The sequence below is a fragment of the Onthophagus taurus genome, chromosome 1 (assembly GCF_036711975.1).
Source record: "Onthophagus taurus isolate NC chromosome 1, IU_Otau_3.0, whole genome shotgun sequence".
Classification (NCBI taxonomy): domain Eukaryota; kingdom Metazoa; phylum Arthropoda; class Insecta; order Coleoptera; family Scarabaeidae; genus Onthophagus; species Onthophagus taurus.
In genome coordinates, this window is record NC_091966.1 from 20,635,171 (window position 1) to 20,650,241 (window position 15,071).

A 15,071-nucleotide genomic window follows, 5' to 3' on the forward strand; every position below is an offset into this window, starting at 1 on the left:
CTTTTGATTTTCAAATTGGTGGGTATGTTTTTTCACGTCATTGGATAGAGATTTTTTTTTAATCCATTGATGTATAATACATCAATATTAATTGTAATTTTAGTAGGGAAAAAAATTAAAACACTTTCCGAACATTCTCATAAAATGACATGCGTTATAATGTAGTGTGCCATGGAAAAAAATGAATAATACCGCGTAAAACTGGTAACAGATATTAAATGCTTTTTTATATGGTTGAAACCCGTTATTAAAATTGAACAAGTAATAATTTTATTTCACAAAGAAAAAGAAAAACAAAAATCAAAACTGCCCAACACAACACTGGCATCTCCTTATAAGTGGCATTTAATATGAAATTGTTAGGTATTTCCCGACAAATTTCAATTATTCGGTTTCTCAAATCATTTACATTTTGCAATCATTTACAATGCTTGAGGTATTCTTGTGTGATAACCGTAGAGCAACCATAGAGTATCCTGTAACCATAGAGGTTACAGGATGTCTTTTCTCTGAATAAAAAATCTCTATCTAATGACGTGACGAAAAATATACGGAGCAATTTGAAACACAAAAGTTCATAATCGCTTGAGTTTGAAGATGGCGTTGGAAAAAAATTCTTTGTAGCATGAATCATAGTATTTATCCAACCATTTCATTTGATACCTGGCTCATTAAAATCGGAATGTAAATGACAGAGTTATAGCTTGGGGCGTTTTTTGTGTGACACCCGATATAATATGAAAATTGTAATGGATAGTTTATATCGGTCCATACCAGAAATATGCATCCTTTTCTGTTGGTAATTTTCAACTGTCCTTGTACTTGATAGTACCGTTTATCTCTTTTATTTATTTTAAAACAGTCTCTTCCTTGATTGCATTTCCAGAAGGTATTTTTTTTTGTTTTATGGCATCCTTGGGATGCATATGGTTGCGAAGATGGGGCACTTTATTTCCACAACAACTCCTTTGTCTTGCCAGTATTTATCGATATCCATCAATCTTCTCGTTGTGATATGCATTTGAAATTAGTAAGATATACAGCATTTTACACTTCGAAATTTTTGTGGTTGAATACATTTTTTTGGCAACTCTTTCCTATTTTAACATTATTTAAATAAAAAGGACTTATGGCGTGCAATCGAATTTACTTGGTATAACATACCGGTGGAAATTTGTCGCCGGTTAGTGGAGTCCATGCCTCCATGTCATGGAGTCGATACTCAGCAGTGCTAAAAAACCGCGAACAACAAACAAAATATTAATTTAAAATAAGATATGTCAGTAAAACCATAAAAATAACATAATTATTTTTATTAATTTAATGCGTGCACCTATTATTCTATACAGGCGTTAAAGTGTTCCTCTGTTTTTTTGTTGTATTGTTATTATTATTATTTATTGAATAATATTTGTTTTTCGAAACAATCGTTTACTACTTCTGATTTTACGTACACAGTGAAAAATAATGTAGACTAATCATCTAAAATTCGGATAATTCACCTAAAATTTGTAGACAAAAATTAGCCTTCTATTCGAATTCGATGAAGCAAAAGCAAAAGTCGTTTTAGATCATTCATCTAAAAACGTTGATGAATTATCTAAATTTGTTGTTTGTATCATCTAAAACTCTGTAGACGTTTCATAGACATTTACTGAAAGATTCGACCATTTTATTTCCTGTTGTTATCTAATGTTTTAGCTGAAATTTCTATTTTTATTTAGCAAGTCAATCATTTATTTTAGATGAAACGTCTAGACAGTATCGTTTTTCACCTATTTATATTAGATAAATCGGTTGTAATATGTAGATGATTCATTCACTTAATAACTACAAAATTCACCTATTTCACTTATTCTTGTCATCTACATTTCTAGATGTATTATTATTTTTGTCAGATAATTCATAGATTAGGTATATCCTCTTCAGATCCCAGGTCCATTTTAATGGACACTTTGTTTTTATACCATTATAATGTGAAATTATTGTTCTATGCTTTGGGAAATATATTTTTTTTTAAATTTCAAAAAATTTATTTAAGCTAATTGACCTCTGTGAAACCGTTGGTAAAAATTTCAAAACATTCTGTCGAAGAGTTTTTTGTGGGATCTGAAGAGGATATGTGGATTTTCTAGGACAATTTATTCAGTTGCCCATATACATTAGACGAATCAAGTAGATTAATTGAGGTATTTAGAATAATACATATTGATGAGTTATGAACTGTTTTATTAAGTAAATAGAATAATAAAGTAATTAAGTACATAAACTTTAAATATTAAACGTAACTTACTAAACATAACTTAATAAATAACCCTTCTCCCCCAATCTCCGGCATTTAGGTCGAATGGATCTAGCAACCCTGTCACAACTACTAAATCTAACTTTGGCTTAACTGAAAATAAGGATTTCAATTTAACTACTAACGATTTATCATATAAACTTAAAAAATTAACATTACTAAAATCGATATTACTAATTTTTGAACTTAAATCTAAGTATGCCGAACATGTCATTTAGATGGACATCCACTTTCAGATTGTATATGCAACTTGAAAAAATTTGTTGCCATTTAATTAATAGCGGTACTCATGAGCACATTTTTTCTACTTGTAGAAATATTTAGATACGATTTCGCTTGTTTATGTTTTGCTTCATTGCGCATAGCCTACAGTCCTTTTAATGGTCCTAGTTTTCGAATTACATTCGGGTAATAAATAATAAAATGATGTTTTGGAGTCCAATCTTTTTTAAATAGTCTGATATAGGTTTTATGATGCTGTTTAATCTTATCTTGTAAGTCATTTAAGTTTAATCTTATTATGTGAAGGCAGTAAACACAAATTTGTCATTTTGATAAGTAAAATCAAAAATTTCCAAATTACATTATCATCTGGAATTAAATCTCCAATTAACAATGGTAGGTAATGTAAAAAACTCAGAATTTCACTAGACGACTTTTTCAATTTCATGTTATTTAAATTCTTTAAAGTTATATTTACTCATCTGTTTGCCAAGTCAGTACAATGATACTGGAAGTTTTTTTTGCGATTGTTTAAAGTTTCTAAAGAAAAGAACTTATTTTGTATGAAATACTTCAAAATTTGGCAAATTTCTGTATGGCAAATACCTTCAAATATGTCATGCATTACGTCAACCGAAACATTTTCAATAACATTAAATGAAGGGATACTTTCAAAGATCTCAAGGAATGTCTTGGAATTCCTGTTAAAGAATTATCATTATTTAAAACCTCCTGCCAGTAATGTCCTCGGGTGCGCAACAGTGACTTGTCTTCTACAATTTGCTTTCATGTGTTATTTTTATGAGATTTGCATATTCTACAAAAATAGTTTGCCGCAAATGAACTCTGTGAGCCGCATGAAGTGTATATCCTAACATAGTATTTAAACCCAATGACCGCTGCTAAAATCATGTGAACTCGCAGTAATTTAGAATATATTTTAATTTCAATGCCGTTTTCCTCCATATCTTTTAAGATTGTACATAAGCTGGTAAAATTCTTGGACATTCCAAATTCAAGACTTTTCTTGTTTGTGAGACTGACTATAAAAATATTATTAAGATTTGAGACATCTTCGCTGTTTAGTAATGGAAGCGTTAAATATACTGCAGACATTCTATGAGTGTTTCTTTTTGACCCTAAAGGATTATTGATTTCAAAATCATCTTGATATAATATGTATAATATGTACGGAAAATATGTATTGCATATTTTCCGTTAAATTTACTTTTCATTTCATTTTTCCAGACAGATCCGCTACATACATTAACAATATTATCCTCAATGTTTATTTCACTTAATTTGTTTTGCATTGATTCGAACATATGTGGTGGCTCCAAAAATCGTCTTATGTTATCCTTAAAAGAAAGCAAAACCCCTTTAGAAATACATGTTCAGCCTTACGAAGATATTGTTTTAATTTGTGCTCAGATCGTAGCGTATCAAACAATTGTTTTAAATCAACTAACATTTCTGCTATTATAGTATGATCTTGATTGGTGGATTTATATGCATCCATTATATAAATAAATAAATTTAACACAAATATAGTTATTTTTCTACGCAAATTTAGAGTCTTTTCTGTTGATATTTAAACATTTTTCAGTGTTTTCGTCTTCTTTGTAGAAAGTATTTGGAACGTTTGGAAGATTGTTATCTGTTCCATAAATGTGTTGCGGCCTGGGGAAATTTTGATTTTTATTAGCATTAATATGCTTTTTAATATGCCTTTTAAAAGAATACAATGATTGGAAGGATACATCATCAACGTATATATTAAAGTTCGTTAGTTTTGCAATATTGGTTCCAATAGCTATGATAAAGGGTTGTAGACTCCAATTCTGTTTCTCATATTTTTCTTTTCTGTTCCTTATAAATAAATGTTTGTATAAAACATTTGTCCTATAGTATGAAATAATGCTATTCATATACAGGGTGTTTACGGTCTTGTGATTTTATTTTCAAGGGGTGCTTAAACATTTTAAAAGAAGGTGATTAACGTAAAAATGTTTTAACAACAGTTGCATAATAAGAGAAATATTACTTTTAAAAGTTTTTTGGTTTAATTAATTAATTTGATTCAATAAACATAAAACGATGGTTATCCAGTGCCCATAGCTTACCTAACGAAAACAAAAACCTTTTTAATTTCGGCTACTGCCTCATCATTCATCATATTCGTGCTGACCAACTGTGATCCCACCATTAATCGAATATTCCGCTATAGTTGATGTTATAAAATTTCTATCACGATTTAATAATGTGTTAGTTGTATTATAAGCATTCACTATGCTTTTGCCAGTAATTGAATTGTTAAGTAAATGTAATAAATCCTGAAATAATTGTAATGCATAAATCATTTGGAACAAACCTTTCAAAAGTGGTTTAATTATACACTTACCAATTTTTGTGCGTTTATAATTTTTACATGGGAACTAACCAGGGCATCATTTATGACAGGCAAGGAATTCAACCAGCTTCCAATACAAGTATCTACTGAAGCACTCGCAGTTACCGTTGTGGCTAGCGGTGTACAGTAGCCCTAAAATTAGTTATGTAATTAAAAAACTTTAAATCGATTTAAAAAAACTTACTTAATCTGTTTCCCACTGGAATAATTTTTGTCGAAACGGAATTCTAAGTCTAAATAGTTCCAATGGTATTAGATTAGAGCGAGAAAGACAAATAATGGTTCGAGGGCAATTATAGTAAAGTTCGTCAGTTACCGTACGAGGGATTTGGACTGTAAAGCCAGAAAAAGGCTCAAGGGTTCTAATTGATATACAAGAAGTTGGGAACGGAAATACTTGGTCAAGGGATGGTGCGATAAAAATACATCTTAATAATAGAATATGTACTATAAAAAATGCAAATGATATTGAGGATCCGCTCACTAAGGCATCAAGGTTATCTTTAGCTTAGATTTTATTTAATGTTATTGTATTACTTTTTATGTATTATACTTTTTTCTTTTTTTCTCTCTTTTTGTGAAACGCGCATGGGGGGAATGGTATTTCAGCGCAAACTTAATTTGTTAATATTGTAAAAGACATTGCATTTCAATATTTAATCTCAATACTTTTTAATATTTTTTCAATTTGAAATAACTTTTTTTTTGTCTTTGCTTTTCTATTGCTATGTTATTGAATAGTTTATCTGTGGCTCATATAAATGTAAGATCGTTTCTGTCTAGTTTTTTTGATTTTAAAAGTCATATACTAGCAGCATAAGTAATAATAATAATATTTATATTGAAGGTTACAATATTTTTCGAACCGACAGATATGTACGAGGGGGAGGAACAGCTATATACGTAAGTGATAAAATTAAGGCAAATAGCTAATAATATTATTGAGCAAACCTGGCTAGAAATGAAAATAAAATCAAAAGTGGTTATAGTAGGCGCGGTTTATTGTCCACCAAAATTAAATTATAATGAATTTCTTAATGATTTGGATGCTGTTTTTTCCGTTTTTTTGCCGATGTGTGACGATATTTTTCTCTTGGGTGATATGAACATCGATTAATTTTCATGCTCTAACCCTGCCACTGAAAAGCTTTTGAGTTTTCTAGAAGCGTATAGCTATAAACAGGTTATAAACACTCCTACTAGAGTCTCTTCTTCTACTTTTTCCTTAATCGATTTAATCATAATTCTTGAATCAATATGGCTTATCGGTGACTCGAGCACTGTTGATTTAAATAATATTTCTGATCACTTTCTCGTTAAATGTATTCTGTCGATGGTTGAACGTGAAACTTATCCAATATTTAGAACAGTCAGGGTTTATTCGAACTTTAAACAAGAGGATTTTGATAATGATTTGCGCTCCATTAACGATAAATTAATTTTTTTCAATACACATTTACTTTATGTATTTGATACACATGTGCCAGAGAAGATTATTAAAGTCTCGCGATCAAGTGCTGCTTGGCTAACTCCGGTTGTTAGGACTATGATGGATTTAAAGGATAAATCGCTAAGGAATTATGTTAAATCCGCGGTACTTAGGGAACAGAGGGTTTACATGAATACTATTTTTCAAAATAAAAATACTCGCGATTTATGGAAAACATATAATAAGTTGGGCATTGGGCATAAGCATAGATCTTCTGTTCCGGAACGTTTGTGTGATGCAGATGAATTCAATAATTATTTCTTGAACAATTCAAATAATAACATTGATCATGATTTATTACAATATTATAACACTACGTTACGAAATTTTAAAGAATTGTTTGCTTTTCATACTGTAACACCGACTGAAGTTTCAAATGTTATATCATGTATTCACTCCAATGCCGTTGGAAGTGATCTTGGCATAAATACAATAAAAATTTCATGTCCATTTTTATTAGATATGATTACGCATATCATTAATACATGTCTCTTGGAAGCCGTTTTCCCTGACTGTTGGAAGATTTCTATAGTCACTCCATGGCCGAAAGTTAACCCTCCTAAGTGCTATACTGATTTTGGACCTATAAGCATTTTACCTGCTCTTTCTAAAACACTAGACAAATAGTTTGTTCTCAGTTATATGAACACCTATTAGCTATTAACACCTATTAGCACCTAGCTTTATGACATCATACCTAATAATCAGTCAGGGTTTAGACCGGGTCATAGTTGCAATACTGTACTAATGGATGTTGTGGACGGTGTGTTGCGGAGTGTCGACAAGGGAAATATGCATGCAATGATGTTAGATTATTCCAAAGCATGTGATACACTACATTGGTCTCGGTCAGACGGCAATTGATTTTTTTAAACATTATCTTCTGAACAGAAGACAACATACGAAAGTTAAAGGCATCTAAACCAGAATTTGTCTCTAAAGGAGTTCCTCAGGGCAGTATATGTGGTCTTTTGTTATTCATCATTTATACTAGTATGTTCTACAGGGACTTGAAGCATTGTAAATACCATGCTTATGCTGATGATACTCACTTATTAATATCATTACCTCACACCGAGACTAATGTTGCTGCTGTCAAAATAAATTCTGATGTGTAATCACTTGTTGACACTTCTGAGGCGCATGGCTTTAAAAGTAAACTCCAGCAAATCTAATGTGACAGTATTTGGTAACAGGAATCATATGAAATTTGTTACTGACAATCTTAAAATTTGTGTAAATAATCAAGAACTTAAAAATTTGGATTTGTTAATAGATGATGATTTAATTCACATATAAATAAGCTACTACAGAAATCATATTCCGTATTAAAATCCGTTTATCATTTATTATTTATTAATTAAGATTACTGACCGATTCTTTGATTTTATCCAATTTTTACCATTGTGACTCGGTCTATAGTGCTTGCATAACTGGGGACAATCGAGTGCAGTATGTCCAAAATGGGTGCTTAAGACTAATTTATGGAATTCGAAAGTACTACAGAATCTCACATACGTTAAAAGAGTGTGGGTGGCTAAATATGTGTAATAGGATCATTTTTCACAGGGGAGTAGTTTATTTTAAAATTTTAAATAAAAAACACCTGTTTATCTGAGCAAGAAGATATCGTATCGTACTGACATTCACAATATCAATATTCGTCGAAAAGATGCACGTACAGTTCCTTGTCACGCGTCGGCTTCATTTCGGAATTCATTCATTCTTTATTTTTGCCTTATTGTGTGACAAACTTTTGGAATACCCTTCCTCGTTCATTAAAAATATTGAACCTGTCGAGTTTTAAATATAAATACAAGCGATATCTCTATAAGCGACAGATGGAATCAATTTAGGTTTTTTGTTTTTTTTGTCTTATGTGCTATGTTCACTACTTACTTACAAGCAATATGTTGTGTTCATGGGGACTGGGGGACGAGCACACCTCACTACTTTGTGGTGTTGTCTGACACAGCCACCTGTTAGCCTTTGTAATTTTGGTGCAATTTTGTTTTTTTTTGTTTTTGTATCTTTATACTTATTTTTTATTATTATTACGTTTTTGTATTTTGTTTTTTTTACTTGTACACTAATTGTAAGGGTTAATAAAGGCATTATTATTATTATTATCAATGTTTGTTATTGTCAATTCTCGAAATACGTCGATGCCAATCTGTATTGATATAAAATTAAAGTATTAATTTTTAGAGTTTTAAATTTAAAATTACTTATACAGTTTCCGGGGTAACCTACGTACAAAAACGCGGAAAAAGACTTTAAATTTAAAGAAAATTTAACGTTGATTATGAAACTTTGCGTTAGTATATTAATTAATACTACTTACATGGAATTAAAGTAATTATCGGCTACTGCACAAACTGGAAATAATGAACGAAATACATACCTGCAAAATCAAAAATTAATTTAGGTAACTCCCATTCTTGAAGCAACCTATTCACCTCGTTTTGCGAATTAATGTTATCGGTAATAAGAGGATGGTGAGTTATCGGGAGTAATCGGTAGAGGATGTTGGCCACCTCGCTCACCCGATCTAACACCTCTCGATTTCTTTTAATTTGTTCGTTTCAAAAATTCTGTCTACAAAAACAGTTTACATACCATAGAAGAATTGGAAGATGCAATACGACACAAATGTTGAACAAATAACCGCAGAGCAACTTGTACAGGTCTTCGATAATATGAAAAGAAGAAACGCTTTATGTTTAGAAAATAATGGTCAACATTTTGAATTATTCTTATAATAAATAAAACTTGTAAACCTTTATGTTTGTAATAAAATAAAAGATCGTTTTTTGATTTATGAAATAAATTAATTACAAAAGAGTAGTTTAAAGGGTTTTCTTTTTATTAATTAATCTTTTTTAATTATTTTCGTCATAACTTAAATTTACATCCACCAATCTAACTCCAGAGAGAATTTATTTCGAATTTTGTTTAACGAGAGTAATATTTTTAATTTTGTGCGTGCAAGTTTTTAAGGTTATGTTTACTAAACTAAAAATTTCCTCCCGTTTCCCCACCACTATTTAAAACAAGTAGAAGAACGAGGGTGTGACCGGTGTGACGAGGGCAGTAAGTATTGGTATCAAGCGCTAGGGAAAGTAGTTTTTAACGGACCGGCTTTCTTGATCGCATTGCAGATGTATCGCACACGATTTTCTTACTTTCTGATTTACTTACTTACTCTTTCTTACTTTCTCTTTAAATCAATTAGCAATTAATAGGTAGTTCGACTACTACTGCAGGCTGTTCAACTAACAGTGACATGTTTCTCAAAGCATCTAATTTTTTAGGTAGTTTGTTTAAATTATTAGACGCTTCAGTGATTTTTAATTTATCTAATTCAAGTTAGATAATTCAACTAATATTAGCTAGTAAATTCTACTAATAAATAAATAAACCAGCTACATTTATAGCTAAATGAACTATTTTGAAATCAACTAAATTTAGTAGATGAATTTTTTTTCTCTATGTGTTAACTTTTTATTCTTATATATTTTACAACTAAAATACATTCAAAGACTATTTTCAGGTCACACCTATTATTTTACACAGCACTGTATTATCATTTAAACATATTTCCAGATATGATAAACATTTTTAGATTATTTAGTGGAAGATATGATAACTAATATACAGGTGGATCTGAATGACGTTCCTAAACTTCAGGGGGCGGTTCTTTAACGAATTTTAAGGGTATTTTCTTATATGAACTATGAGCGACTTCGGCTCTCTTGGGAAGCTACGCCCCTCCAAAATTGGCAGATTTTGGTTTAATTTTTCTTATCTCGAGAACTATAAACACTAGGAAAATGAAATTTGGGGAATAAGTTTAGTTCGCGATAGGACACGTTTCTAGCTTGTTTGTACTTTCCATCCTCGTTCAATTTATGCTTAGATTTTTTTATGAAGATAATAAATAAATTGGAAGAAATTCAGTTAAAATAAAAATAATCTAAAACTTTTTGTCTCTCTGATGTTCTTCGAAAATTTAATAATTTCTGAGAAAAAAATTAATTAAGCAAACACTAACTGTTAAGCTGTAGGGTTGATAATTAACACATTAAGGACCGCAGAGACATCTGTAATATTCCGTAACACGTACGCCTGGAACCGTGTGTTTTTGAGCCACTCGTGTTGCGCACGAAAAAAATATTAAAAACAAAAGAAATTTAAACTTACTTTGTTTTACCTTTATTTACGTATAGTATCTAAGTACATTTTTTATGTATTTTTCTTCGTAGATTTTAATTTTGGGGTTAAAATGGTGGAAAGAATAAAGCTAAAAAGAAAGAGAAATAAATTACGCACCCTAAACCTTATTCTCCCCTCCATATGTTCTTGATAATTTTTCTCGATTATCGTACTTGTCGCGTTAAAACAAGTAGATACGTATAATGTTGTGTTTTTAACACTAACGGTTTTTGAAATAATGAGGAATAACCACATGTTGAATGTCATCTTCAAAGTATCTTAGCTCTCTTGAAGCATTTTAGGACACCTTTAGATGAATTTCTCTTAATATTTATTTATGCAATTTCCTTTCTTATTTTTATTTAAAATATTAAAACATCGAAGTGAACGAGCGTAAATGTGATAGAACTTTATTCAAAAATTAATTGAAAAAATAATAATAATAGTAACAGAAACACTTAAAATTTGCTAAAGATGTTTGCACAATGTTTCCATGTGGTAATTCAATCATTACATGCATAAAATATAGATACTGAATACGGTGACTATGTAGATCTACTCCATTATCTCAATTGTCTTGTTCAGTGACTTGGTTATCCATTCGTTCGTCCAGATGATCTACTTCATCACCGTTTTCGCCCGTCCTCATCGTCAGGTTAGGTTTCGCGACCTACTTTATGAAAAAAAACATTAATTTACAAAACAAATTTTATTCTTTAATAAAAATCAAGCTATTTGTTTGTTTATTAAATAAACTAATGAATAATAATATGAATATAATATAATAATATAATATACAGGTTAATGCAAATTCGACTGAGATCCCAATGGTGGGGATCTCAGAAAATGTGTTTTTTATAAAAAGTTGCCTTGAATGTTTTTTCAGATTCACGAAAAAACAAAAAATAAAGAAGTTATAGGCAAAAAACGAAAAAGTATTTTTTTTCGTTTTTCGGCTATTTTTTAAAAACTAAAACGGCTAGATCCAAAAACTTTGTTGAAAAATGATCAGCTCTAAGATACGCAACTTTGCTACCATTTAACCATTTCTGTATCCCTTATGGTTTCTGAGATCCCAATGGTGGGGATCGAATTTGAATTACCCTGTATAATATAATAACTTTATTTCATACACAAAAATTGTAAAATAATTATATAAGAAAAGTATTGTAATTAAAAAATTAACAATTGTATTCATTTAAAACTTTATTTTAGTGAAGTAAAGTTTGTTTCCACATATTTTGTCCTTAGTGGGATGGATGATGTTGTTTGTCATCACATAACAATTTCAAATTAGGAGGAAATGATGTTAACTTTCTTCTCAAATTAGGTTCGATACCCAATCTGTTTCGATACTTATTTTTTAAGTACACGAAACCTGAGAACGCAGCTTCACACGTATAAGTGGTGACAAATGGCATTAAATATTGTATCTCTTTTTCGCTTACGCTTGGATACTCCTTTTGACAGGGCAACCAAAGATTGATTAGTGGTCCAGTTTCAAACACTTTTTCAGATCAATTAATCAATTAAATTATTAACTTCTTGTTCACTAAGATTAAACATTTCTTCCTTTTTAATTTCGACAGAAAAGGATGGTTAATTCTTTAACTTTAATGGTTAGTCTTTAAAACTATTTATTAGCTCCGAAAGGTGTTCTTGAATTGGAACTGATAGTGTTTCTAGATGTAAATCTCCTTTATCATAGTTTGCATAGGTTTCAATAAATGTATGTAATGTTTCAAAAGATTTAAAATTTTTCTTCTCTTTGTCTTTGTTTTCGCAGAGTCATTTTTTAAATTATAGCAGCGACTTTTTCCGATACTTTGAAAATATTTAAACCAAAGCCTTGTAAATTTAAATTCAATTAATTGAATGTAGCAAATATATCGCACAAATAAACTGCATTTGTTAACCACTCGAAATCGTGGAATCTATCCTTAAATGGAAATATAGCATCTTTTTTAGATGGTGGGTGTTTATTCAGAAATAACAAAGCTTCGACTTTTAACTGAAAGAGACGTTTTAAATCGTTTCTTTTTGAAAGACACCGTGAATACAAAAAGAGATGTTTATAATCACTTTCCATTTCCTTGTATAATTCGGTAAAAAGTCTGGTATTTAGTGGACGAGATCTTATGTAATTTACATACTTGACACATTTTTTCATTTTTTGTCAATCTCGTCAATCTTTGGCAGTAATGTCCGTTTCTCGCTAGCATTTTGATTTTGTCAAACATTATGGTATGTCCTCCTCCGTGACAATGCTGCGCGACTGCAGACATTGGACTTTTCTCAGTCAGACATCCCTTACGTATTCCTTGAAAATAAAAGTACTGGCATGTTTAATACACTTTAGGCAATGTGTGGTCGAAATTTAGATTTTTTTCGATGAACCGTTCCCGTGTAAAAAAATCGATCGTCCGAAATGCGTACATTTTATCATTATACCTGTGACAATTACTATACGAGTGGGAGAAAAAACTTGAAATTACCACACATTATTAAATTAATTAATTTTGGGTCCAACGAAGCTAGTCACAGGTAAAACAGGCACGTTTTAGTCGTATATCCAATATAATAATTGTTTTAATGTATTCAAATTAATAAATGATATACATACAACAAATTAACAATATGATTATTATTTTTCATTAAAATAGACTTAGTTCCCCAGAGTTGCCAATATGATCTACATTACACTCAATAATAATCAAATATGCTATGATCATGACTTATTTTAGCACCGTCTTACAAGACGCACGGCTGGACCCTAATGTTTCCAATTCTAGGTCTGGTGTTATTTCTACACTCAGAGAAATATTAGCGGTTATAGTAACGAATTGATACTGTTATTTAATTTTTCTTGAATATAACGTAAATAATCGTGGTTACAACAGAAATTCATTTAAATGAAATAAATAGTAAAAGGGGATTAAAGCCTACATACATTTCATTTCATTCAAGTCTACAATTTTCTTAATTCCAAATATTAAATATAAATTATATAAAATTTATAATCTTTTATTTTAAATATATTTCAGTTATTCGGAAGGAGAATTAGCATTGTTTCCAAATTTATGTGCACTTTGTCAATACCATCCAACTATTTGTGTTGTGTTAAATGAAGTATGTATTTAATAATGTCCTGATTTTTTGTCGATTGTCGCCGTCATGATATCACATGATGTGTAACGGCCGATTCTTTTCAGTTCGTTGGTAGCTTCTTGCTTAGTTTTAACTTGTGCGTACTTGTACTTACATGAAATAGGCGTGCAAATAGTTATCAAAGGTAAGTTCAATAGTTAATTAATACTCTTTTATTTGTGCAAGTATGTGATTGAAGTATACAGATTTAAAATTACAAACATGCAATACGTCTATAAAATGTGCATTACTTTTTTTTTAATAGATAGAAGATTTTCAAGGTATGTATATAAACTTTATCTTCTTGAAACAAGGTCCGTTGTGTGATAGTTTCTATGGTAATTAAATATTTGTCGCCCTCATTACGTCATAATTCTTACATGATGTCATCAACAACCGCAAAAAAAATCATTACAACATTTTTCATTACTTATTTATTAATTAATAATAATTAGAAGATACCAGCGCCGCGATAGAAATAATAAAAGGAAACCTTCAGGCAAACTATACGACAGATACTACAATTTAAAATTCCAAAGAAGAAAACTCAACCAAACAACTAATCAATCTGAATCAAAAGAGAGCGTACAATCTCTTTTTCTAGAAGGTAATGCACGAGATTATAAAAGCACTTTTTTAAGTGTATCGTCTCTCGTTTCTTGAAAACATAGGAGACTACATAGGGTTTCTTATAATAAATTGTGATCCCTTCGTGTGGGACACAATTAAAGATTATTGGAAGCGGACTTCTGAAAACAGACTCCAATCTTTTCGAAGTTCTACAGAGACGTTGTCGGAATTATTAAAAGTATGGCCTAGACATAATGACACTAATGGTTACGAACTTGTATGTTATTATTTTTCAAAATATTTATTTTATTTTGTAATTAAATTTTCTTTTAAAGGTTCATATTGATTTTTTAACTTTGTTTCCGGATAAACCCAATAATAATTTAATACCCGCATTTTCTGAATTTACAACAAAAATTGTTGAAATATACAAATCCGATATAAAAGACAAACATAGTAAAGAATTATTTCCAAAGTTACAGCATGGCGAAATAATTATTTGTACAACACTTGTAGATGTTCGTTTTTTTAGAATCCAAAGACTATTATATTATTTTGCTACTACATGCTATATTACAACAGAAAGGACAAGATTGAACAATTTTATGTATATAATGATGGGGTTAGATACAAGTGCCATTCTTTCCTACAAGCAATTGACATTCTAATTAAGTTGGTGTACGTCTTTAATTTACAGTTTTCTCCGGTAAGCAAAT

At 30.3% G+C, this 15,071-nt stretch overlaps 1 long non-coding RNA gene across 1 annotated transcript; it reads right to left on the reverse strand.

Moving 5' to 3' along the window:
* Positions 1-2,237: 2,237 nt before the first annotated feature.
* On the reverse strand, positions 2,238-7,134 carry LOC139430920 (uncharacterized). The gene is made up of 3 exons (XR_011641276.1): positions 5,119-7,134; positions 4,926-5,066; positions 2,238-4,857 (listed from the first exon to the last, which is right to left on the reverse strand). It is a non-coding gene; the product is annotated as an uncharacterized lncRNA (long non-coding RNA).
* Positions 7,135-15,071: the final 7,937 nt, after the last annotated feature.